Raw genomic sequence first — 27,909 nt, forward strand, 5'->3', positions numbered from 1 at the left:
GGGTCAGGAAGATCCCCTGGAGAAGGAAATGGCAACCCACTCCAGTATTCTTGCCTGGAAAATCCCATGGACAGAGAGGACTGGCGGGCTACAGTCCATGGGGTCGCAAAGAGTTGGAGACGACCGAGCAGGCATGACACACAAAGATGATATGCTGGAAAGAACCCACACAGTCATCAGGAGCATCGGTTCACTGGGGCTAAATTTACCATGGTAAACTTACATGACAGAAACGCAACAGTGGGAAAATGAAAATTCATGTCTCAAAAAAACAATGCTACTGTAATACATTGGTTACTACTTGCATGATCTTGGGGATACTCTGACCTCTCAGCCTTGTCTCCTCATCTGGAATGTGGGGCTAATGGAATACTCAGCAAAAATGGAAAAAAATAATCTAAAATTACATACGATAGAACAGCACAACAAAAGAATACATACTACGTGATTTCATTTCTAGAAAATACAAGAGGAAAAAATTGCTGCTGGAAGGCAAGCAGGCACAGAGGGGCTTCTGAAGTGTCTGTAACGTGTGGTTGGTTCTCGCTCTAGGTGCTGGTTACCCAGATGTATACAATTCATGAACACCCATCCAGATGTATACAGATGAAAGTATACTTCTCTCAGGACTTCCCCAGTAGTCCGGTGGTTAAGACTCCTGGCTTTCACTGCAAGGGATGTGGGTTCAATCCCTGGTGAAGAAACAAAGATCTTGCATGCTGTACCATGCAGCCAAAAAAATAAAAATGTGTATTTATCTCCATATATGCTAAACTTCAATTAAAAGTTTTTAAAATGAGGATAATTATAGGCTCCTCAAGAGGATGTTGTGAGAATTTAACTATGTTGTAAACATTAACAGTCTATAAAGTGCTTGTGACCTAATACATGGGTGAGAGTACATTAAATCTTAGGTACTCCTGTAATCTTCCCAGTGCTGACCACATGAGAAGCTCCGGTAAATGTTCACTGAATGAACAAATCCCTAAGGTGAAATGAAACACTGCCAACCTCTGCCATCCCAAAACTACAGTAAAAATTTACTACAGCACTTACTCTGCACTTGGCACATAACAATTTACGTTCAAGCTTGTCACTCCCTACACTTGTAACTCCCTAAGGGCAGAGCACACTGTCATCTTTGTATCCTTCACAACGCCCAGAGCAGCACAGATGCTCAATAAATGTCTGCTGATTCTGGGATCTGAAGACAGTTCTGAATGGAAGAATTATTTTAAAATTGTTTAAAAAAAAACTGCAAAATATCCTCCCTTCTAAGTTTTATTTAAAAAAAACTTATTTTCTCTTGGAGTATAGCTGATTAACAATGTTGAGACAGTTTCAGGTGAACAATGAAGGGACTCATATACGTGTATCCATTCTCCACCATCCTCCCCTCCTGTCCAGGCTGCCACATAACACTGAGCCTAGAGCTCCATATGCCATACAGTAGGTCCTTGTTGGTTATCCGTTTTAGATAGAGCAGTGTGTACATGTCCATCCCAAACTCCCTAACCATCCCTCCCCCCCAGCAACCATAAATCCCCTCTCTAAGTCTGTGAATCTCTTTGTGAATCTGTTTCCGTTTTTCAAGTGAGTTCATTTGTATCATTTCTTTTCAGATGCCCCATGTCATACAATATTTCCCCTCTGTCCGACTTACTTCACTCAGTATGACAGTCTCAAGGTCCATCCATGTAGTTGCAAATGTCATTACTTCGGTGTTTCTAACGGCTGAGTGATATTCCGTTGTATATACGTACCACATCTTCTTAATCCATTCCTCTTCCGATGGCCTCCGAGGCTGCTTCCCTGTCTTGGCTGTTGTGAACAGTGCTGCAGTAACAATGGGGTACATGCCTCCTTTCGGGTGTTGTTCTCCAGATACATGTCCAGGAGTGGGACTGGAGGGTCACACAGTAGCTAAGCTTTATTTTTGAACACATTGGAAACCTGCCTACTAGGTAAACCTTAAGTAGGTTTAATAATGTCCACGTTTCCACTTGTTCACTCATTCATTTATTCCACAAACACACTGATGTACACGGGTACACAGGATCCTGTGTCCACGTTCCAAGAAGCTCACTGCTCAGGAAGAAGATGTGTAAACAGGCATAGTTTGTTTCTGGGAGGTACCTCTGCAGAGGGATTTTAGACTAAATCCCTGAGTTGGTGATTCCTTGGATTTTATGCTAATTCTCTGAATTGGTGACTCCTAGAAAACCTGGGTAGCATACCTGTGAACTCTAAGAGGTGAGGGAACCACCTATGCTTTCTAATTTTAGGTAGCGACCAGAGCACGTGAAACTCCTACCCAGAGTCTGGGCTGAGATGGGTAAACTTTGAACTTCTACGCTGGCAGGCAGGAGTTTTCGGTCCATTCCTTCACCAAGGCTGCAGCCACAGGACAGTCCTGACAAACCAGACTGGGAGGAAGACCACAGCTCCCACTCCTGGCCCAAAGCGTCCTGCTCTCTTCTTGTGTTGGTGTGAAGCTATCAAGCATCTTGCTTCTGACTCTGCTGAAAGTTCAGTATATACCTAATATACTGTCCAGAATCACCTTTTCCTCAATGTCAGACTCAAGGGATTTTCCCATACTTTTCAAACAATCACAGCTATGCATTAAAGGATGTTTATTATAGCTTGCCCAACACTGCAAAGTATTTTGTCAATCAAATCCCTCCTCTATATTTGTAATACACCTTAGTCCTAGCTCTCCTAGGACTCTCACAGAGAAAACTCAACCAAAAAGGACCTCACAATCCAAAACTAAAACACACAAGGGAAAAAATCCACCATGAACAAAACAGAGCAGATACCACAAAACAGCAGGGACTCAGGCTTCTCTGGTGGTCCCGTGGTTAGGCATCCGCCTGCCAATGCAGGGGACACAGGTTCGATCCCTGGTCTGGGAAGATCCCACATGTCTTGGGTCAAGGAAGTCCACGCACCACAGCCACTGAGCCTGTGCCCTAGAGCCTGTGCTCCGCAACAAGAGAAGCCACCACAATGAGAAGCCCAGGCACCACAAGGAGAGAAAGCCCCTGCGCAGCACAGCCATAAATAAATAACTGCAGGGATTCAATCTGCTTCGACTTTAAATAACAGATCTGTGAGACAGGAAGAGAAATGTTGCAAATGACCAAAGTCCACTTGGCCGCCCAACCTCAGGTTCTTTTCACAAATAATGGGAGACCCCAGCAGTGAGCCAAGGAGGTCGATGGGTTCCTCCTCTGCCTGCTTCACAGCAGCTCGTGTGTTACAAGGAAATCAAATCTTACTACCAATTCTACCAAACCAACAGATGTCTGTTCAAGAGAATTACACACACCAAAAGAACTGTAAGTTGAGAAGAAGCTCTAGAATAACCTGATTCACTGCTTGTGGGAACAAGAATGGTACAATTTAGAGGGGGGAGAATTGGAATTTGCTAACCAAGTTAGAATTAGAATATCTAATCCAGCATTCCCTATCCCAGATAGTATTCAAGAGGCCTTCCTGATCACAGCCGGCAAGACTCACATAAATCAAAAATCATAAAAGAATGGTTCATAACAACAAAACTGGAAATAACTCAAATGCTACTCAAAGGTGAAATGACAGAAAAACAGTCACATTGGGGAATGTTATAGGACAGTGAAAATGAATGGACCAAAACAAAGTCAAGGCAACAGCCAGGATAAACTATCCTAATAACAAGGAATGAGAAAAGCAAGGCCCAGAGCAAACAGCATTCCCAGAATTAGATAAGAAGCAATCACAAAGCTCAGGATAATATATTTAAAAAAAAAAAATGGGGGGAAAGGAGAGGCAGAGGAATGGAGCAGAAAGAAACGCAGGCAGACGGAAATTGTAGGTAATGTTTCAGACACTGATGCATTCACAGGTATCCATTCCATTAAAAATATGAATAAACAACAAAGTCACAGAAAGCCCAACGATCGTCATATGTCACGATAAAGACTGTGGTCGATCTGCTTCTCTGCAGCCAAGTCCCATCACCAGTAAAGAAAGGGGGTGCCTTATGAACAGACAATTAAGAGAAGCAGCAGCCTGCAAAGTCAACAGATGCGTCACAGGGGATAATCAGCCTCACCGCCATCAGGGAAAGGCAGTGTGAAAGCTAGAAACAGTACGGTATCACTTTACACCCCACCGATGAGCAAAAGTTCCAAATCTGATGATGTCAAGTCCTGGAGAAGATGCGGTTCAACAGGATCACAGATGCACTGAGAGGAACGGTAAACTGGCTCCTGAGGACAGCAAGGTGATGCTCTCTGGCGAAGCTGGAGTCAAGCTTCACTCAGCAACTCCACACTCGCATGCGTCCCCAGGAATATGCACACGCAAACAGCAGGGCACGTCAACAAGAATGTCCACAGCAACGATGCTTAAAATCCGGAAAATCCGGAAACATTCCAGACGTTTCTGACAACAGGAGAACAGACTGCTACAACTCAGACCAACCATACAAAGGCGCACTGAAAAGAACTAGAGCTATGTTTCATACAAATAAAACTCACAAATAACGTTATGGTTATTTCTCTCTCGAAGCACAGAAAAATTTCTACACGTTTGCTATCTCTTTCATAAAGTTTTTAAAATGGCATTTTATATTGCTCCTAAATTCATATATGCATAATAAAAGCATAAATTCAGGCACAGCAATGATATACCCCAAATGCAGCAGAGTGGTTGCTTCTAAAAGAGGACAGAGACACGCAGGACAGGGAGGGGCACACAGGGGTCTTGAGTTCCAAGTGATATTCATTTCTCATATTAAAAAATATTTTGGCATGTTTCCTTCAAATATTAAGATCTGGCAAAGCCAAGTGTGAGTACTTAGGTATTCGTTATATTATCAACATATTACAATGGGCTTCCCTGGTGGCTCAGACAGTCAACAATCTGCCTGCAATACAGGCGACCTGGGTTCGATTCCCGTGTAGGGATGATCCCCCTGGAGAAAGAGATGGCTACCATTCCAGTATTCTCACCTGGAGAATTCCATGGATAGAGGAGCCTGGTGGGTCAGACACAACTGAGCGACTAACATTTTCACTTTCATATATTATTAATACGTATGTTCACAATTTTACACAGAAAAAACAGGACAAGATTGCAATTTAATAAAATTTACTTGAAAGAAGATTGGATGAAAACAACTCTGTAAACACCTTTAATACCAGCTACCAAATGTGGGCTCCGATATCTACAGCTTTCTTATCCCTTCAGCCTAGAAACCAGCCCAGGGCCTGAATCATAAAATGTGCGTAAATAAATATTTGCTCAATAACTAGACCAGCAGGTAGAAAAAGGTCAAACTGTTAATCCAGTCATCTCTGAAGACTTTCAAATATAGTGTATCTAATTGCTGAATACTTATGAGTCTGAATGATAATTACTGGTACATTGCATCTCCTCTAGAGCACATATCTTCTACCAGATGGCTTATTTCAAAAACAGTATTTATTACTGCCTGTTACTGACCCAATGTTTCTGTCTATCCTAAATCCATATGGTCAAGCCCTAACCTCCCAAGTGATGGTATTTGGGGCCTTCAGGAGGTCATTAGGTTGAGATGAGGTCATGAGGGTGGGGCCCTTGATGGGATTAGTGCCCTTATAAGAGGAAGACACCAGAGCTTAAGTGCTCAGGAAGAGAGTTCTCACCATGAATAAGTCTGCCGGCATTGCAATTTTGGACTCCCCAGCCTCCAGAACTGAGAAATAAATGTCTGTTGTTTAAGCCAATCAGCCTATGGCATTTTGTTCCAGCAACCCAAGCTAAGACAGTAGGATTAAAAACAAGCAAAAAAGAAACCCTCTCTGCTCATGAAGAACACACCTTCTGAACTGCTAATAGAAAAGCATCAAATCCAAGAGCTCATAAATCCCTACCAAGGGAAGCTGATAAGATGCCCATATTTCATGTGGGTCCTGTCTCCCTGAACCAACAGGAATGCTCTGACTTTAAACGATTCCCATCACCATTTTACAAAGGAAAACAGCAGGTTATTGGAGAAAGCCCTAACTAGGAAGTGAAAATATGTGAGGTCTGAGATCTGACACCACCTACCTGCATGACACTGGGCAACTCAGTTCATCTCTTTGTATCGGACACACTCATCTAAAGCACCAGAGTGGTCCAAAGGACCAGAGTCTCTTCAGGTTCAGAGTTAGGATGTTATGCTAATTAGGAATTTCTGACTCTCTTGCTTAAAATGTGGCAACTGAGTGGCATTCAATCCACACACAGACATATACCTGAACAAAACACTGCTTAGATTTACCAAGCTGAATTAAGATTATTGTTAAACTGACTTCCACAAATAGAACACAGGTAATGTTTATCCCAGGAGCCTCTTTTTCCAGGGCTCAACCTCAGAGACAGCTGGGACTGCTAAGAGGGAAATCTGCTCTCACCAGCACAGCCACCCCTTTGCACTCAGATCAGCAGATCAGAGAAAATTCCAGGTAGCGGAGCAAACCTGCTGCTCCAAGAATCAAATCAACTTATGACATCGGGATCATATTGATGATCACAACATTAACTGAAATTCTAACCTATTTCAGCTTTATTCCATCTGAGGGATTTTCCAGATGTTGTCTCATAGCTTATAAATACCAACAATGCATGAAATAAATATCAATGACACATGAATATTCTCTTGAGTGTAAGATTAAGTATCTCACGTTCCTGGTGTCACAGGAATCCACCAAAACCCTTATAATCACAGTTCACCAATATCTCTGAATGACACTATTTTGTTTTGTTTTTTTTTTTCATATTTACCCAGCAGAAAAACCTAACATAGATTACACTTACTGAGATAAGGTAGGCAGGCTGCTGGCCACTCACTGCTCAAGTCATGCGCACAGAACACTCCCAGGCACACAGGGAGAGAGAGGCTGGTGGAGGCGAAGAAGAGGGGAAAACCTGTCCTTCCCAGCCCAAGGCACAGGCCACTCCACCTTTGGTAATGGCCCCCATGTACCCCAAGGTTTGGACAAAATGAAGGGCTTTCTACATGTTTTCTTCACACTTCCATTTACCCTCAGAAGTACTTACTCTTTTAAAGGAAAGGAAAACCAAGCTACTATGATGTCAACATGACGTTTGGGGGAAGGTGTGTTTGGTTTGTGGGGAAAGGAGTCCTGCAGAGGAAGAGAGGAAAGTCAGTTCCCTGTCTGCGCATCTGTGTTCAGACATGTCCAACTCTTTGCAACCACATGGACAGGAGCCCGCCAGACTCCTCTGTCCATAGGATTCTCCAGGCAAGAATATGGGAGTAGGTTGCCATTTCTTTCTCCAGGGAATTTTCCCAACCCAGGGATCAAACCTGTGTCTCCTACATTGGCAGGTGGAGTCCTCATCCCTGAGCCACCTGAGAATCCCATTTATTTACCAATTAGGGTGTTAAGACCAACACTGAGGCCTGATCTCACCCTCTGCCCCTTATCCCTACTCCCATCCAAGGCACCCAGCTCACACGGCCCACGCCCTTCACACGCTCTTTCCTACATCACAGAGCCTCTTTCACTGACACCCTGCTGTATTTCCCACCAGGCACCAAGACTGCTCCTGAGGTTACTGCATTAGTGTTCAAATCAGAGTGAAGGCCATTATTTCTTGATATGCTTGGCACAAGGTGACAGGAAGTCAGTGGTCATGGGACCAGGTGGCTCAGGTGCAGTGGCCGAAGGACAAGAGGGCTGAGCCGGGGCGGCAGGAAGGCAGTGGCTGGGACTGCCCCTCCAAAGCAGCACGCCTGAGAAGAGCCCAGAGGTGAGAAACCAAAACGCGGTTTTCCTCATCCTAACCCCTCCAATGCACTGCTACAGAATTAATCTGCCCAATGCCTCCAGCCGCTCCGGCTCAGAGTCCTTCTACTCCACCCACTGCCTTGCAAGCACAGCCCGGAACTCCCTAGCTGGCATCCGAAGCCTTGCCCTTCCCCTGCCCCGTCCCCTCCCAGCGCCTCGCCTCCAGCCAAGAGTGATTCATTTTCACCTTCACAGACTCCATCGTCTCCCTCACCTGACTGTTTCGCTCATGCTGTTTCCTACACTGAAACTACTCTTCCCAGGTCCAACCTGTTTGTTTAAACCCTGCCTTCATTCATTCAAATATGAGCCCCCACAGTGCCGAGTGCCTCTCAAAGCCCACTTCAACAAGAGGGGAAAAAAGTCAATGCTGCTTCTACCAGGAATTCATACCTAGTCCCCCCGTTTCCCTCCTGTCTTATAAAGCCTGGCAGCACCTTATATGTGCGTATGCCAATCTCCTAGCTTCCACCTGGAGTATGTGTTGGGGCGATAAGACTAGTAAACAAGAGATAAACTTTTCTGCAGAAGGACCAAGCGGTCCTTCCGAAGAGGGCAGGGAGTACTTCAAGAACAAAGAAGTGACTTTCAACACAGCACATGCTGCCAAGGGGTGAAGATAAGAAGCAAAAAGTATCCGTTTTACACCAAGTCCAAGGAGATCAGAGGCACGACCTTGGGGAGGACAACTATCACTAGAGTGGAGAGAGCAAAGCACACACAATGAGTTGAGCAAAGAGAGGAGGCAGAGAAGGAAATGGGGGCTGAATGTGGATCCATTATCATCCCAGCTTTCCGCCATCCGCACCCCCAAAGAGCTCCAAGCGGTCTTATGTGTAAAGAGATAGTGGTTATTGGGACTTCCCCGGTGATCCAGTGGTTAACAACCGACCTTCCAATGCAGGGTATGCAGGTTCAGTCCCTGGTAGGGGAGCTGAGATCCCACATGCAATGAGTCGCAGCTGGAGCCCACTTGCCCCAGCTACTGAGCTGGGGCACACAATGAAGACCCAGCGCAGTCACAATCAAAGGACAGTAATTATTGCTATAAATGAATTCAAACACAAAAACTAACTTGTGCCACCCAGTACATCAGACCTGCAGCAGACTTTCCACTTTATCCTTAGCTGTCTTTTGAAATATTACAATGTTTTTCCTATCATCCCACAAACCAAAACGTTTTCATGGAATGTTTTCTCCTTTCTGTTCCTGCAGGTGGGACAGCATCTAGGTTAAGGAAAATGCACTGATGGGAAAGAGGCAAAAAAAAATCTTTCGTATATATTTTGAGATGCCCTTTTCCCTGTCACAGGTAGGGACACAGTTTCACTTTCTGGATCCCTCAGTGGAGTGCTGGATTTCCCACGCCCACAGCACAATTATTCAGGGAGTCACACAACTTTAATGGTGATATTGCCAGATTCATAAAACATCTAAACACCCTACTCGGTCTGCTTTTCGTACGAACATCAATGCAAATCAGCTGTTTAAGAAAGGCTTCGAGGCTCTCCAGTCACCTTAAAGGTGTGCTGTGCTCAGCTGCTTCAGTCAAGTCTGACTCTTTGCAACCCCACGGACTGCAGCCCCACCAGGCTTCCCTGTCCGCAGGTTTCTCCAGGCAAGATACTGGAGTCAGTTGCCATTTCCTTCTCCAGGGGACCTTCCCCACCCAGAGATCACACCAATGTCTCTTATGCCTCCTGCACTGGCAGGTGGGTTCTTTACCACTAGAGCCACTTGAGAAGCCCTAGTTTCACTAACATCCGACTCTCAGGTAGTTTTAAACTGTCACAGCTCCTTTGCCTAGGGTCTCCCTCTCCCTTATCTTTCATCAAAAACAAAACCAACCTCGCACACGGAAAATTCGGAAACCAACAATTTTTAAATAACCCAGCCCTCATAAAATTCTTATCAATAAACATCAACAGACCAACCTCAATTTTCTGAAGATCAGAAATTAAGTTTATCCTATAGAGGGAATTCAAAGGTTCAGTTTCTCACTACTAACTTGGGACCTTGAAAAAAAAAATGTATTCCATGATTAGATTATGAAAATAGGGAGTGGTTTGCATACCTAAAGGATTAAGTAAATGAGTGTCAGCTAACAGTCATCTATGAGCCAAGCCTTTACAGATATTTTTAAGCCTAGCGTAACAAAATCTCAGAGTCCAATCTTCCTTATATGAAGTGACTGCTAAAAGCCCATAGTACTTGACCAAAGTCACAGTTAGCAATGACAGTGCATGCAGGCTCAGCCACTCAGTCGTGTCTGACTCTCTGCAACACTATGGACTGTACTCTGCCAGGATCCTCTGTCTATGCAATTTCCCAGGCAAGAATACAGGAGTGGGTTGCCATTTCCGTCTCCAAGTGTTCTTCCCAACCCAGGGATCAAACCTGAATCTCCTGCAGTAGCCGGCGGATTCTTTGCCACTGAGCCACCGGGAAAGCCCATCAATGGCAGTTCTGTTTAGTTGTTATACTGTGTCTGACTCTCTGTGACCCCACAGACCGCAGCACGCCAGGCTTCCCTATCGGCCACTATCTGCCAGAGTTTGCCCAAACTCATGTCCATTGAGTCAGTGATGCTATATAACCATCTCATCCTCTGTCACCCCCTTCTCTTGTCTTTGATCTTTCCCAGCATCAGGGTCTCTTCCAATGAGTCGGTTCTTTGCATCAGGTGGCCAAAGTATTACAGCTTCAGTATCAGTCCTTCCAATGAATATTCAGGACTGATTTCCTTTAGGATGGACTGGATGGATCTCCTTGCAGTCCACGGGACTCTCAAGAGTCTTCTCCAACACAAGTCAAAAGCATCAATCCTTCGGCACTTGGCTTTCTTTCTAGTCCAACTCTTACATCCATGCACGACTACTGGAAAAACCATAGCTCTGACTAGACGGACCTTCGTTAGCAAAGTAATGTCTCTGCTTTTGAATATGCTGTCTAGGTTGGTCATAGCTTTTCTTTCAAGAACAAGCGTCTTTTACTTTCATGGCTGCAGTCACCATCTGCAGTGATTTTGGAGCCCCAAAAAATAAAGTCTCTCCCTGTTTCCATTGTTTCCCCATCTATTTGCCACGAAGTGATGGGACCGGATACCATGATCTTAGTCTTTTGAACGTTGAGTTTTAAGCCAGCTTTTCCACTCTCCTCTTTCACTTTCATCAAGAGGTTCTTCAGTTCCTCTTTACTTTCTGCCATAACGGTGGTGTCATTTTAATAAAATTCAAAGTTATTTGACCCCTTTAACTTAGGCGGTATTATCTGAGTGTCACACACACAGTAACATTTTATTTTCCAGACTGTTAGCACATAATCACCTGCACACTTCATCATTCTGGAATGGACTACAGTCTCTCATATTTAAAACTGAAGGACATCTTTCCTGGGCCTTTTGACTCTTTACAGACTAGTTGAGCTGGGAACAACTCAGGAATGCTTTCAAACTAACCAGGATGTCTTCACATTTGAACTCTGCAGACGCTTCTTCTTTCCTGTCTGCAAACTGATCTGACCCCTCTGAGCAAGCTGTAACATAGTCGGTAATGTGCACCCCAGACACAGGCTGGCGGGCTGCACAGAGACAGAAGCAGTGACTAAACCAGCTACCAGGCAGCCTCCACAAAGCGCCTTCACTTCATCCAACCCCATGACCGGCATGCATGGTTCTCTCAAACCCAACTTTCCAGCTTTAGGTCTTGCTGAGGTCAGGCAGACTCGGGTTTTTTTTGTTTTTTTTTTTTTTTTTTTTTGCTGACCACCATTATTCTATAACTAGTAGCTGACTTGTCAGCTGTGTGGCTGATTCACAATGGAAGAACCCGTTGCTGAAAATGCACTACTTTCATGCTGGTATGATCCACGTGCCACACAGGAAATGTCACTGGCATCCCCATGATGTTCTGAAATTGTCATCACGTGTGTGCGTGCGTACTCAGTCTATCCAACTCTTTCTGACCCTTTGAACTGCAGCCCGCCAGGCTCCTCTGTCCATGGGATTTCCCAGGCAAGAATACTGCAGTCAGTTGCCATTTCCTCCTCCAACGGGATCTTTCTGACCCAGGGATCACACCTCCATCCCTTGTCTTCTGCATTGCAAGCAGACTGTTTACCCACTGAGCAGATACAGACAATCATGTTCCTCCTGAAAACGACACAGAGCTCAACACAGCCAGTACTTGATCTTTCAACCATGGTGTGCCAACTGTCAATAAAGCAAGGAGGGATTTCCCACCGGATAATATGTTTCTGCCCACACCCCCCCACACACACATCACAGTTTAATTCAGTATAATCCAGTCTCTCTAAGACTTCTGTTCCATGGCAAGTTGCATTCCATGAGAAGAGGTTGCGTTAGCAATCAAAGTGGGAGTGGGAGCCATTTTGTTTCACAATGTGAAAAAAATGTTAACTTTTGTCCACAGAAATGTCTTCCCCCAAAACAACATTTTTGAAGCATAGCTGATTTACAATGCTATGTTAGCTTCTGTGTATGTAAGAGTTTCACTGTGTATGTGTGTGTGTGTGTGTGTGTGTGTGTGTAAGAGTTTCACTCTGTGTGTGTGTGTGTGTGTGTGTGTCTCCATATCTTTTTCAGATTCTTTTCCATTATAGGTTATTCTAAGATACTGAATATAGTTCCCTGTGCCATATAATAGACCCTTGTTCTTTATTTATTTCATATGTAGTAATGTGTTTCTGTTAATCGCAAACTCCTGATTTATCCAGGCCCCTCCCCACAAATGTGTTTTTCGCCTTTTTTCTTCAGCCACACTACTAGGTTTGCAGGATCTTATTTCCCCAATGTTAACTACAGATTGGCACTTGCCATCTACTGCTATAGGGCTTCCCCGGTAGCTCAGCAGTCAAGAACCCTCCTGCCTGCGCAGGGGACGCAGAAGATGCGGTTTTGATCGCTGTGTCAGAAGATCCCCTGGAGAAGGAAATGCCAACCCACTCCAGTACGCCTGCCTGGGAAATCCCATGGACAGAGGAGCCTGGCAGGCTACATTCCCAAGGGACACGCCTGAGTGACTGAATATACACACGTCAGCCTCTGTCAGGATGCAACCATGTGCTGCTTGCCACTGCTGGCTGAGTGGGGGAGAGGGCGGAGGGTGGCAGGCGGCTGCACTGTGCCTTCGCTGTGGTGGTGTTATAGCCTGGGAGCTTAGCTCCCCTGTGGCGTGTGGAATCTCAGCTCCCCAGCCAGGGATCAAACCCACGTCCCTTGCGCTGGAAAGCAGATTCTTAACCACTGGACCACTAGGAGTCCCTGCAGCTGCTGATTTTAAACACCCCCTGAAAGGAGTTCAGAGTCGAGAGTAGAAATGAGGCACTCTGCTCTGGGAAAAGCAGGCAGAAGAGGTCTTCACAGAGCTAGATATCTTCAAGAGACAAGTTTATGAGTCCAACTCTTGCATTTCCTCATATCTAGAAAAGCACTAAAATCCTTCTTGGTGACAACCGCTCCTCATGGCTAGCAGCAATCTTCTGCAAAAAAAAAAAAATCACCTGCTTGAATACACGTACTTCCCCATCACCAAAACCACGTCTACACTGACCTTAGCTTTCTGGAGCAATTTCTCAGAGCTATCTTAAATGCTGTTTCCTGGACCATAGTCTTCATGTTTGCCCCAAATAAAACAACTCACACACAACTCTCACACTGTGCTTTTTTTCTTTAAGTCAGCACCAACCAGAGATGGAACCTGGGCACTGGTAGTGAAAGTGCTGGGTCCCAACCACTGGACCACCGGGGAATTTCCCAAAAATGTTTTCTTTATTTAAGCTGTTTCTTCACTGAATTACCCCTTAGTAGCTCTCTTGTGACCCGGGACTACAAAGTGGCAAAAATTATTTAATGACTTTTTTAAAAAATCATGTATTTCATAGTATTTCCAAGTCCTGGTGGCTCAACCATCAGAATTTTTCAACTGAAAAATTCAGGTTTAACATAAATGCCTAGAAGTGGCAACACATATCAAGAACTGTACAATCTGACCCAGCTGTTCTAAGAATTTGACTTCTAAGGAAATATTCAGACATATACAAAGAGTTGTTTATTTTGCTATCATTCAGAGTAGCAAACAACTGAAATGGATTAACAGCATGATAAAATTAATAAAATGGTGATACATTTAGGACACAAAACCCAACTAGTCATTACAATATTTTTGGTAAAATATTTAGTACAGCAAAATAGTTATAATAAAGTACTGCTATCCTTATTTAAGACAGAACAAAAAAGCCAACATATGAAAATAGTTCAGGGCCCTGGGAAGGAGGTACTTAAGCTATAGAAGCAGTCCCTACATGTCTCTGACTGTGTCGGTGTGACCTGAATAGCCCTGACATCTAGGGTGACCCCAGCCTACCAGGTCCAGTCCCAGTGAAAATATTAACAGTGTCCCAGTTTGGTCAGCAGATTAAACGGTCACCACACCCAAGCCCCAGCAGCTGCGGGGCCCTACGTCAGGCCACTCTCCGGAATTCCCTAAGTCCACAGGGTCAATGGCTCCTGCGACCACACAGACTTGAGCTCTTCCTCTTTCTTCTTCTCCGGAGTTCCCAAAGGCGGAGGTGGAGAGGACGGGACTCACCCTGGTGAAGCCAGGCTGCTGACTCAGCCCTGGACCCCCTCTCGGAGCGCTTCAGGCATGCCCCCTGGGCATCTGTTCACCCAGCTGCGCCTTCAGCATGCCCCCTGGGCATCTGTTCACCCAGCTGCACCTTCAGCTCTGTCACCACCTGACTTGACTGTCACTTGTGCTGGTCCGCATGTGGCCACTGTCCCACCAGAGCCACTCCGGGCTGGGGCTGGCCTGTCATGCATGCTTGCTAAGTCGCCTGAGTCGTGTCCGACTCTTTGTGACCCCATGGACTATAGCCCACCAGGCTCCTCTGTCCATGGGAGATTCTCCAGGCAAGAATATGGAGTGGGTTGCCATGCCTTCCTCCGGGGGATCTTACCAACCCAGGGACTGAACCCATGTTTCCTGCATTGCAGTCGAATTCTTTCCTGTCTGAACCAGCAGGGAAGCCAAGGCTGGCTGGTCACCAACCCCTAATGTTGCCTTCTCTCTCCGCATGATCAGTAAGGGACTTCCCCTTCTTGGATCCCTCTCTGTGGACAAGGTGGGGGGAATCCTGCCGCAACAGTCTCTTCAGCCTGATTTTCCCCGGCCCCATCAGAGCCCCAAGCACGGCCCTCTTTACTTCCAGGCCTGCTCCCCAGACCCCTTTCTTGTCCAGGTCAGTATCTGGCTTCCTACTGTCGCTCCCTGTCATGTGGCTCCAGGCAAAATGCCGGGGTCGCCAGGTCATGGGGTAGAGGAGGGGCAGGAGAATGCAGGTCACAGTGGCCGCCACGCACACACAGCCATGGAGAGACTGGGATGGACAAGCGCAAAGGCATGACTTAAGAATTCACGGCTGATTCTTCTTTAATTAAACTCTTACTAATATGGATGTGAGAACTGGACTATAAAGAAAGCTGAGTGCCGAAGAATCGATGCTTTTGAACTGTGGTGTTGGAGAAGACTTTTGAGAATCCCATTGGAATTGCAAGGAGATCCAACCAGTCCATCCTAAAGGAAATCAATCCTGAATATTCATTGGAAGGACTGATGCTGAAACCCTAATACTTTGGCCACCTGATGCGAAGAACTGACTCCTCGGAAAAGACCCTGATGCTGGGAGGGATTGAAGGCAGGAGGAGAACGGGACAACAGAGGATGAGTTGGTTGGATGGCATCACTGACGCAATGGAAATGTGTTTGGGTGAACTCCAGGAGTTGGTGATGGACAGGGAGGCCTAGTGTGCTGCAGTTCATGGGGTCACAAAGAGTCAGACATGACTGAGCAACTGAACTATGTTCCAAAAATTCTCCAATTTGGAACATGACTGAAAAAAGAAAAGATCCAAAAGTAACGTCATGTCTGTGTGTTCACAAGGATCACAGGAGATCATAAGATCACAAGGATCACAAGAAATTGATAACTTACAGAAAAATAAAACAGATACAATGCAACCCAATGTAATCAGAGCTCTATTGCTAATAACACAAGTGACTTTTAACAACTGTTTTACTTATATTCGAGACAAAACTATGTGTGTGCGTGCGTGCTCAGTTGTATCCAACTCTGCAACCCCATGGACTATAGCCCGCCAAGCTCTACTGTCCACGGGATTTCTCAGGCAAGAACACTGCAGTAGGTTGCCCTGCCCTCCTACAGGGCATCTTCCCAACCCAGGGATCAAACCCATGTCTCTGGCATCTCCTGCACTGGTGGGAGGATTCTTTACCAGCTGAGCCACCAGAGAACCCCAGAGGCAAGACTATAAGGGTATAAAAATCAAAATAAAATTATACTGGAATGGCAAAGACATTTTTAAGCAATTTTCCATTTAAACCTTGGTATAAGAGCAAATTGTTCCAGGAGACAAGTGACTGCATGTTTAGCTCATGGAATGCTTAGACAATTGGAAGTCACAGAACATGACAAAGATCCTTCATTTTGAAAACTGAATAGACAACAATCTTCCTGGAAGAAAAGATGAGCAATTTCAACTCCGTTTTAAAATAGCTGAGAGGTTTCCTCCACAGCAGCCCAGGCTCTGATTTCCCCTTTATGCCAATGTGAGCACCATTTGCCAGGCTCCCAAGCTGAAGGAAACATTGGGTCACCTTTGCATTCTTCCTCTTTCTTTCCTTCCAGAGCTTCCTCCCAAGTCCACTGCTGAAGTGGCCCACCCACTGGACATGGCACTGCCCTTCAGCTTGTCTAAACATCTCTGGCCACTTCCCCGTCTGCCACCAAATTAACAGAAAGCTAATGCCAATAACAAGATCCTGATATAATCCTCCCCTGGCTTCTCATAACCTACACTTAGGCTGGCGCTCCAGACCGCAACAAGGTTGCTGCCCAGGGCCACCCTGGAACAGAGCATGGGAATGGTGCTCCCCGGAGTTGGGAGCAATGCAGCCCCAGTCATCACCACCACTGGAAGGTGACTCCTCCAGCAGCATCTGATCTCCCTGGATGCTGGGGAGGATCCACAGCATCACCATCACCTGGAAAGATGGTAGAAATGCAAACTCACGGGCCCTCCTGCCGACCCTACTAAACCAGAAACTCTGGGGATGGGGCCCAGAGGGGACTGATGCACTGAAACCAAGAACCACTGCCCCACAGAAACCCTCTCAAAGTCTCACTTATCCACCATCTCCAGGTTAGCAGTTGTTCTTCCTTCCGGCTCTTGTCCCGAGGTTCACAGGACAACTTCCTCCCCACTATGCATACATCTCAACCCTCTCTCCAGCCCTTCTTCCACCAGCAGCTCTTTCCTGATCACCCTAACATACGATCCTAACATGTGACTCTCATCTTGCTCAACACAGCCAAAAGATGACGCCACCTCCAGCCTCTAGGGTAGGGATTACAGGCGTCATAAAATGTGCCAATGTTAAGTCAAGTTGGAAGCTGCAGCCAGGAACCACGTGTGCTGAAAGACTCTGATGCTCTACCCAGGTAGGAAAACGCTATTTCGATGAGCAACATGCCGGTTTCTTTGGGAGGGCTGGAGGAGAGCAATAGCGTATTTACTACCTCTCTTTCCTGCTCTAGGATTTGAGCCCAAGCTGAGATGGGGGAAAGGGCTGTCAAAGACTCAGAGACAAAACAGACTGCAGTAAGCATCACTCAGGGGGCACAGTCCCCTGCCTGCGCTCGTAACAGACAGGCCTGACTCTAATACGTCTGCGAGAGAGCAGCCCAGGGCCTGCGGACCTAGCATGTGATGCCCCAGGATAAAGCACACCGTAAACGCCACGCATATCTAAATGTTCTCCAGAATTCCACAGGTGTGCTACCCTGGGTGACATGAGGAACCAAAAACAAAAAAGAAATTTCCTATCAATAACAGTAACATCTGTCATTGGCAGATGACACCACCTTCCCTCTGCTTAACAAACCCACACACGGACTTCCCTGGAGGTCTGGTGGCTAAGAATCCACACTCTTAATGCAGGGGGCCAGGGTTATATCCCTGGTCTGGGAATCGGATCCCATATACCACAACTAGAGATCCTGCATGCCACAACAAAGATCTGGAACAGCCAAATAAAGATTTTTTTTTTAAAGAAAGCCACACAAAAATACCATGTCTAAGTCAGGCTAAGAGGTAACAGTTCCATCTATTTCGAACCATGTGTTCCTCTTGGTGCCAATGTTAGCAAACATTTCTAACCAAGTCTTCCCTGTTACAAATCTATGTTGTTTTTAACCTCACTTACATGTCCTCAGAGGGGGCTTCCCCAGTGGCTCAGCAGTAAAGAATCTGCCTGCCCATGCAGGAGACACAGGAGACGCGGGTTACATCCCTGGGTCGGGAAGACCCCACACGCCTCAGAGCAGCTAAGCCCGTGCGCCACAACTCCAGAAGCCCGTACAGGTAGAGTTTATGCCTTGTAACAAGAGAACCCACCACAATGAGAAGCCTGTGCACCGCAAGGCGAGAGCAGCCCCAGCTCACCACCACAAGAGAAAAGCCTGAGCAGCAACAAAGACCCAGCACAGCCAAAAAAAGAGAAAGAAACTTAGGTCATCATATTACTATTATTGTACTGTTTATGGAATAAGAATTCCACTGTATAACTTCATGTATGTCACTCAGATAATCAAAAGCAGAGAACACTCTCCCAGTTGCTCCCCATTCACTGTTTACAGAAGCAAAATGTCCCTACCTGGGGTGCAGTAAAGACACAGTTGGGGATGACAGGCTCATGAATCACCCCTGCAGCCCAGCCAGTGTGATTCACAGATCTGCCTGTCTGACAGGAAGGTTCCATCTCTAAGCTGTAGGTTCAGCACAAGGCCAAGTTTGAACAACACACCCTAGCCAGACAACTCTTTCCAGCCACACAAACCTTCATTCAATTGGCCAAAGGCAAGAAAATCCAATTTCCTAATGGTGTGGGAACAGACACGGATACGGAGTTGAGACTCAGACCATCCAACAGTTTGACATAAACACACACTTGGGCCTGGAAGAAGAGAACCGACTAGGACAGCTTACAAGAGCACTGCAGGGCTTTGCACTGCCAGATTCAAGCCCAGCCAGCGTTTTCCCAGACTGGCCGGGGATGAAGACAGCCAAACATCTTCCCCTAAAGCCTGGGGAAGGCACTGGAAGAGAGAGAGGACGCTGGCTCTCACACACAGAGGAGGCACCCTAGAGCTGTCACCAGGCCCTGGCCAAAGTCCCCCCAAAGCTGAGCAGGAGCAGAACGAACCACATGTCATCCAAGCCTCACAGGAGATAAGAAACCGTCCAGGCCCCGGGCACATCCCCGGACCAGCTGCTCCCTGTCAAGCCGCACCTCCAAGCAGCGGCGGAGCCCCAACACATCCTGGATGAAGCACAGATGCCTAGGGAAACCAGAAGGCTCTGGAGACTCATCAAAAGTTCAAGGACAATGGTTCCCAGCCTGTGTGCCATCCATGGCAGGGTGGGGGGCACGCCCCCCAGTCTCTGAGGGGAGGAGAATGCTTCCCACTGAACAGGGACAGCCCTTTCAACCACATCCATCAGCTCTGCAACAGGGCTGTTTTCTCATCAGTGGGCTGTCTGTGGCCCTCAGTGGGGTCTCCAGGAGGTGAACGTGGCAGCGAAGGAAGTGTTATCTGGTGACCGAGAATTGAGAAGTCACTCTAGTTTCTAATATCAAAAGTCTTCGAGGACTTCCCTGGGGGGTCCAGTGGCTAAGACTCTGCGCTCCCAAAGCAGGGGGCCCAGGTTTGATCCCTGGTCGGGGAACTAGATCCCACACGCCTCAACTAGGAGTTCGCATGCCATAGCTATAGATCCCTCAAGCAGGAACTAAGCCCCGATGCAGCCAAATACTTTAAAAAAAAAAAAAAAACCTTCTGAATAATCAAAATGTTATACATCTGGGGACTTTCTCTGTGGTCCAGAATTCCCCTTCCAATGCAGGGGACGTGGGTTTGATCCCTGGTTGGGGAACTAAGATCCTACATGCCGTGGGACAATCAAACCCACGTGCCACAACTTAAACACCCACTTGCTGCAACAAAGACAGCCAAAAATAAACTTAAAAAAGAAGTTATACACCTGGACAACGGCAGGAGCAAACTTTTGAGGGCCTGGAAATAAATCCGAGTCTCAGTGCCAATGTGCTGTATTCATCTTCTGTGCCCTAGGGCCTCGATGTGCAAAGTGGAGGTGCGGTTTTGGTGGCGCTCAAGTGATAAAACACGTTACATCTGAGGACAATACCTGGTACAAAGCAAGCCCTCCATCAACATCCACAGTACCACCAGCATCGCTGTCTGCCACTACCCAGGTGGGCTGCATGTTCTAGGAGTTTCTACACGATATACGTGAGAAAAATAAGAAACCAGCCTTCTGCTCCAGGGGAGAAAACAGGCTCAGTACGAGTTATTATTTGTCTCTATTTAATTGAAACCCACGTCTGCCTGTCATCTTCCCATATTCCCAGTCTGCCTCCCGGGCAAACAGAAAGGAGCCAGAAGCCATGGGAACTGACCAGGGGGTCCTCAGTCCCCTGGTCGTGGACTGTTAACCAGTCTATGGCCTGTTAGGAAGCAGTAGGTGAATAGCAGGGAAGAAAGCAAAGCTTCATCTGTATTTACAGCTGCTCTCCATCACTCCCATCACCACCTAAGCTCTGCCTCCCATCAGATCAGCAGCGGCATTAGATTTTCACACGAGCATAATAAAGGCGATGCACTTTAATCACCCTGAAACGACAGCCCGCTGCCATCCGTGGAAAAACAGCCTTCCTTCAAATCGGTCCCTGGTGCCAAAAAGGCTGGGGATCGCTGAAATCAATGCTAATCACCGTTCTTCTCCATTAGGCCAGGCCACATTATAATATGCTGATTCAGTTCACATGAAAACAAGGTTTAGACCAGAACCCTGATACAGCTCTGAGAAAAGGTCTTAACCATCACTGGCCCTCACACAGGCTGAGACAACAGGCGGTGCTTTCTTCCAAAAAGCTCCCACCTGCCAGCTCAGTCTCTGCAGAAAGGCCATCTCTGTCAGCCCGAGATGGAGTTGGAGCAGCCCAAAGCAGGCCCATCTATTTCTGTACGGCTCAGGACTGGCTGGGAGGATGTAAGGAAGATTTGCACCTGACCTCCATGAAGAAATGAGGACTCAGAGAGCAGTTAAGGACCATCGAGGAGGAAAGAACCACAGTATTACCATGGAGAAGATCCCACGGACTGCAGCTGACACCAGCTCCGAGTCCTGCTGGGGCTCAGGCAATGCCAAAATGTTTACCTTACCTCTGCCTCTTCACACAAGGCCAAGTGAAGAAATAAAACACACACGAGTGGCTAGCTAAAAGCATTACCCGAATGTTACACAATCTGATACACACAAACCCCAAGCTCTCAAAGTCCCAGATGGTCACTGTGCCACAAAATAAAGTCATAGGAAAAAAAGAGGCTGAGCCTTAAAGTTTTAAAAAAAAAAAAAGACAAATTAAGTATGTCAAAGAAGAGAGAGCACTGGAAGGAAAAAGCTTTAAAAAAAACCAGAAAACTTTAATCTCAAAATCGCCCTAATATCCCTCATCCTAAAGACATACTTTACACCCTACAGCACAGACCCAGGGCTGGTTCTCCACTGAAGACCCGTCCACACAAACCAAACTTGTCAAATGACCTCAGACATCTGCACAAACGAATGATGCCACAGAGATTCCACTGAGAAGAAGACAATACTTGCCTAGCCTGGGGATCTTAGATTTCAGTGGAGAACCCAAGACAAATTAGATCAGGAATGGAGAATCGACCTGATGTGATGAGAGTCAACTATGGGAGACACGTATGTAACTCGCCCCAGGCCGCAGGGCAGAAGGAGGTGTGCACCAGCCGGCCAGCAGGTTCTCCAGCCTGTGCTCCTAACCAGAAGTGCTGCTTCATCAACAGCTTCAAGACCTATCTCATGCCACGCTCTAGAAGTGAGCCAAGACTGGAGGACTGAGAGAAGGCACCAGTCCCACAAAGGGGCTTTCAATCCTACCAACAGTCTCTAAAACGTGCCTGTTTCATTGTTGCCCAGGTTCTTAACGTGCTCAGATCCTGAAGACTTGGGGTGGGGAAGCAAGAACCCTCTCCCCTCATGAGCCCCCAGGGATTCCCCAACATTGTACTGGGTTGGCCCAAAAGTTCATCTTGGTTTCTCTGTAAGATGGGACCAAAAACCTGAACGAGCTTTTGGCCAACGCAATACTTTTGACGGATGGCTTGTATTGCACAGAGCACACGCTTCTGAATACACTGTTCTAAACTTTGCCTGTGAAAAACAGATCTGTTTTTAAAGCCTTACTGATGACATCAGAGCAACCCTGGAAACCACACACTAGAAAACACTACAATGTCAGTTTATGTCGTAACTCAGAAAGCAATCTTCCAGCCCACATATGGTTTTGAGTTGATTCCGAAGGCAAACTTTAAAAAATAACACCGCCTCCCAAGCTGTCCCTGGCCAGCTGGAGCCCTCCATTCTGAAGCCTTCTGCGGCCCTGTCTCTATTATTCTGGATAACGGTCCAGAAGGATGTTTATACTAGCCAGCTCCACAGTTACTTTCCATCCGATAAATATAACTTCTCAAGTAGTACTTGGGAAAGAGCAAAATTCAAACCTGGGATAAGCGGGGTGGAATAACTATAAAAGCTCTGTTAAGTATTTAAAAGAAAAAATGAGAATGCTTTGTATGTACACAGGATCATTCATGAAAACAAGGTCATACTAACCCACAATAACCCTCCTTCCTGGTGGTTCACTTGATAAAGAATCTGCCTACAATGCAGGAGACTCGGGTTCAATTCATGGGTCAGGAAGATCCCCTGGAGAAGGAAATGGCAATCCACTGCAGTTTTCTTGCTGGGGAAACTCCGTGGACAGAGGAGCCTGGTGGGCTACAGTCCATGGAATTGCAAGAGTCGGACACAACTTAGCAACTAAACCACCACCAACAACCCACAATAAATAAGCCTATTTTAGAAAGGGAAACATTATTCTCAGTTAATTTCAAGGAATGTTTTATTTAATAATACAAACTCTTTTATTTTTTATTATTTGGGCGCAGGAGGCCACATTGTGCAGTTTGTGGGACCTAAGATCCCTGGCCAGGGATAATACCTGTGCCCTCCTGCAGTGAGTACATAAGAATCCTAACCAGTGGACCACTGGGAAGTCCCAGAGAATACCTTCTTGACAACGTATTAACAGTTCCTTAATATACAAAGAAAAGTGTCCCACCAATCTAAGAAGAAAACCAAGGCAAAATGCAAAAGACACTTCCTCAGATAATTTGTACAGAAAGTCTTCTTTTGACCACGTAACTAATTTCAGAACGTAGGGGTTCCCTCAAAAATCTCTCCAAGTATATTCCCAGAGAGTTCCGCTAACTGCCTGCGTCTATTGCTTTTGGAATTCTAATCAGTTCCGCCCACCCAAAGACTCAAAGTGAAATATTAAGAGATGTGAACAGCTGCACTTGGACACCACACCAAGAATAGCTTTCAGGAAACCAAGCTCCAGTTGGAAAACTACACTGAGTACTAACCCTTCTCAACTTGAGAGGGGCACAGCATGGGAAACTCCCTTTAGGTAATAGTGAAAATGCCCGCAAAAGCTTTTTAAGTGACATTTATAAAATACATTTTCTCTCCTAGAAGTAAATGGTTTGTAAAATTTGGGGACCATTTACACCCTGGGATTTTAAACTCATGTGTGTTTATCTGGAATTCCTGGGATGATGATGGTTTGCTAATGCCTGGTCAAACATTATCCTCCAAGGGAACATTCCCAGAGGGATTACAGCTCACTCACCATGAGGCCCGGGCCACCGGATGCAGGTCTGAACTAAACCAGTAAGTTATCCGGAGCCCGGGGCTCATTTTCCTTTCCACCCCACACCTCGCCTTAAACTTCCAATCTGTGTGCTTTAAGGTGAGGGGGTGAAAATTACAGTCAAGTGAGGTAGAGGGAGTCAGAGTAGGGTCCAAAAAACACAAACCACGAGATCTGAAAAGTGTCCCCTGGCAGGTACACACTATTGCCAGGAGGAAATGGTGAAAGAATCCAGGGAGAGAAGGAACTAAAGCCCAGTGCTGAGTACCAGAAAAGTCTCGGACGCGCCTGCCAACTTGCAAGGAAAGAAGAGCCCAGCCTGGTGCGAAAGTGGAAGCAATGCTGCCCGGGTGGACAGGGAGCAGAACTAACTAGGTAGAGAGAACTAACGTCCTAGGAGAGACCAGAGGGGCTTCCCAGGTGGTGCTAGTGGAGAAGAACCCGTCTGCCAATGCAGGAGTTAGTTGCGAGAGATGCTGGTGCAACCCCTAGGTCGGGAAGATCCCCTGAAGAAGGGCATGGCAATGCACTCCAGTATCCTTGCCTGGAGAACTCCATGGACAGAGGAGTCCAGCAGGCTACAGTCCGCGGAGTTGCAAAAAGCCAGACGTGACTGAAGCGAATCAGAACACACGCACAAACACAGGAGAGACGGCAAGCAGCCGTGGAGCACAACACCAATTTGACTTCAGGAATGGAGGGAAAAGACAAAGAATCCAGTGAAAAAAGGCCACGAGGCATTCAAAACACAACCTCAGCAACGTGTACAGTTCACACTTGGATGGAATTTAAAGAAAGCAGGACTGCACCCCCACCGCGAGCGAAAAAGTTTATAGTGAGTGGGCGCTAAGCTGCTGGGCCAGGCCTTTGAATATATTATTTCATTTAATCCTCACAACAATACCTCGACACTCGCACATAAATACTTTCACTGCTGCTGTGGTCCGTTGAATTGTGTCCCCCAAAATGCATGCCAATGACTTAAATCCCGGTACCCCAGAAAGCAACTACTGTCTATTTGCAGACAGGGGCTTTTTAAAGGACATTAAGTTAAAATAGGATCATCAGGCTGAGCCCTAACCCAACAGTATGGCTGGGGTCTTTAGACAACTGCCCCTAAGACACACAGAGAAAGAAGAGACTTGAAGACATGGGGAGAAGGCGGCCACACAAGAGCCAAGGACAGACAACTGCGCAGGCACTTTGACCCTGAACTTTCAGCCTCCAGACCTGGGAGAAAGCAAACCTGCGCTTCTTTAGCCAGGCGGTCCGTGGTGCTTCGCGATGGCAGCCCAAGTAAGCCAACGCAACTGCTCTCCAGGAAATGACAGCAGGGCTCAGGGAGGCAGAGTCCCTGGACAAGGTCACAGAGCAAAGTTGGAATCTGAGTACAGGTCAAAACTCAGACCACTCTTTTCAAGTTGAGCACTTCGCCTGGCACAAAGTGCTCCATAAATACTGGCCACTCTTTTTTTTTTTTTTTACAATGTTGTATTAGTTTCAGGTATACAGAAAAATGATTTCATTATCCACATGTACAGTTAGTCCCCTACATATGAATGGGGTCTGATCTGAGAGCGTGTTCATTAGTCCAATGTGTTCTTAAGTCCGAAGTTAGCCTACGTACCCAACTAATACAACAGGCTATTTAGTAAGGTACTGTAATAGCTGTATAATACTTTTTACAGAAATAATACATTTAAAAAAAAATAAAGAAAACATTTTTAATATTGCAGTACAGTATCTTGAAAAGAATCTGCCTGCAATGCAGGAAGACCCAGGTTTGATGCAAGAGATGCAGGTTCAATCCCTGGGTCAGGAAGATCTCTTGGAGGAGGGCATGGCAACCCACTGCAGTATTCCTGCCTGGAGAACCTCTGTCTCTTGCCTGGGACAAACGAGCCTGGAGGGCTACAGTCCATGGGGTCACAAGAGAGTCACAACTTAGCAACTAAACAACAACTGCATCCGTGATTCTATTGCTTGAAGTTAAGTTCAAAACTGAGGGAGATGCCCCAATCACACGACTGATGAGGTGGCACGGGTGAGGCCCAGTGCATGAGGTGAGCAGAGAGGGCAGAGTATCTGCTGCTGCGCACCTCCATCTCCGCACGCTCAAAGCTGCACAATAATTTTCCCTGCTTTCTTCAGGACCGTGTGATCTGGAATGTGGGCACAAAAGACAGGATGACTTTTCACTACCCTTCCTTTCAATCATTCTTAGTCCAAAGCTGTACTCCACAAACCACGGTCAGGGAAAGGTGGGAGGCACTTCAGGTTCCTCGTTTCCTCATATTCTCTTACCTCAGAACAGTTCTTAATTCCAGCCACTGCTTTTTTTTCACCAGAATAACGAAGGAAAACAGGTTCCACCAGAGGCATCCATCCTATGGTTTCTTATGTGAGCAAATGGGGCATTTCAAACAGGAGAAAACAATATCACAAACAGATTTTCAATTTTCAAACCATTGGAAGGCATTAAATGTGTGACATGACAGCTAGGGCTGGATACAATTTAATCTTTGATGACTCAAAGAGGTTTTCACGCATCCTCGGGGTAATTACTATAAGTATTAATCATCACTACAGAAAGAACCTCAACTCAGGGAAATTCCAGGGTAACAGAGTGCCAGCCAACAGGGACTTTACTATATAAAGAAAAGCTCCGTGGTTTGCATTTAAAAGAAAAGACTTGATGCATGGTTTGTTTTTAATGTTTGTCTCATGGACTGTATTCCATGGGGCCGCAAAGAGTCGGACATGACTGAGCAGCTTTCATTTTCACTTTTATCATTAAAACAATACAGAATAAGCACATATATAAAGACTTAGATCCATATAAAATCTATACTTAATTTCTAATTAGGGATTTACCTTAACTTTAAAATTACAAGCCATGATGGGTAACTTTCATTTTCCCTTTCTTCCTCAAGCACATTTACTGAGTAATTCCCCTGGAGACCAGAACTACTATCCTGGTGAGAAAAATGCCTCATCATTGAAACAGATCGGTGGTACTTTAAGCTGCTCTGCAGTTTCTGAAAGCAATGATGGTATCACCACTGCATAATTTAGTTTCCGCTATTTTTAAGTACTTAAGTACTGATACAATATTTAAATCAAAGTGTTCACAACACATAAAAGTTGACATCTCATTCTTTTATTTTCCACAGTTTCCATCATCCATTTCAACTCAAAAATGGCAAACGTATGTTTGGAAAAAAACAGAAAACTTGGCAGAGAAGATTCCTGGAATGAACACTTTCATAATGAGAATATGCTCAAGTTTCTTCTTCTTGAGAAAACTTAGTAAGCAAAATTCATTAAATCCAAAACTGGAAAGACTTTCTTAAATAGGGAGACTGCTGTGATAGGAATCCATGGTAGGTCACTGACACGTCTGTGCACTGATGTTAAAATAGAGGACTTTAGGATTATTTGGCCATAGGTTCACAATGTTTCCAGACACTGAAAACCATCAAGACATGCTGGACAATACAAGAAGGCAAAATACTTACTGCCACGCTCCTCTCTATATAACCTGCTCAGCCTGAAATGAGGCTGGTTAACAGTTGGGAGCAACAGTCACGTGGCGGGCAGGGGGCAGGCGGTTAGGAGGGATTTGAAGGAGAGAGTGCCTGGAGAGGAAAAAGACACCACCCTGAGGAAAACTGCATGGAGAAAGCAACTTCCACCAAAATTTTGAGCCTCTCGGGGGTAGGAGCCATATCCTACCCTTCCCTTAATATTCAGCAGCTCAATTACAGATGTTTATCCAGTGTTTGATACGTGATCTAATCCATTAGATGTTTGAAAATCATCCTGAAATAGTTGATAAATAAACTATTAAGAAGAAATAACCGGGGACTTCCCTGTTGATCCAGTGGTCAATAATCCGCCTTCCAATGCAGGGGTCGCACAGGTTCAACCTCTGGTCAGGAAACTAAGATTCCATGTGCCATGAAGCAACTAAGTCTGAGAGCCACAGGCATGGAGTCCACGCACCACGAGGAAAAATCCCACAGGACACAGCTAAGACCCTGCACAGCCAAACATTTAAGAAAAACCATAATAAAAAAAGGAATAATCCATTAATTACACTGTAATTTTCGTGCCTTAAGACTTACACCATTTTGGGGGGAGGAGTCATACCCCAG

General features: G+C 45.9%; 1 protein-coding gene across 5 annotated transcripts in view; it reads right to left on the minus strand.

Annotated features, from left to right (window-relative positions):
• ARHGAP10 (Rho GTPase activating protein 10) overlaps positions 1-27,909 on the minus strand; it is a 375,744-nt gene that overhangs the window by 306,392 nt on the left and 41,443 nt on the right. The window contains exons 2-3 of one of the 5 annotated variants that reach the window (XM_060400982.1): positions 27,271-27,792; positions 26,057-26,148 (exon numbers count right to left, since the gene is read on the minus strand). The exons of 3 other annotated variants lie outside the window; for them this stretch is intronic. The gene's annotated coding sequence lies outside the window, so the exon portion shown is untranslated. Of the gene's footprint in view, positions 1-26,056; positions 27,793-27,909 lie in introns of all 5 variants that reach the window. One more of the 5 variants, XM_060400983.1, reaches the window with a different exon arrangement.

Source organism: Ovis aries, chromosome 17, assembly GCF_016772045.2.
Source record: "Ovis aries strain OAR_USU_Benz2616 breed Rambouillet chromosome 17, ARS-UI_Ramb_v3.0, whole genome shotgun sequence".
Classification (NCBI taxonomy): Eukaryota; Metazoa; Chordata; class Mammalia; order Artiodactyla; family Bovidae; genus Ovis; species Ovis aries.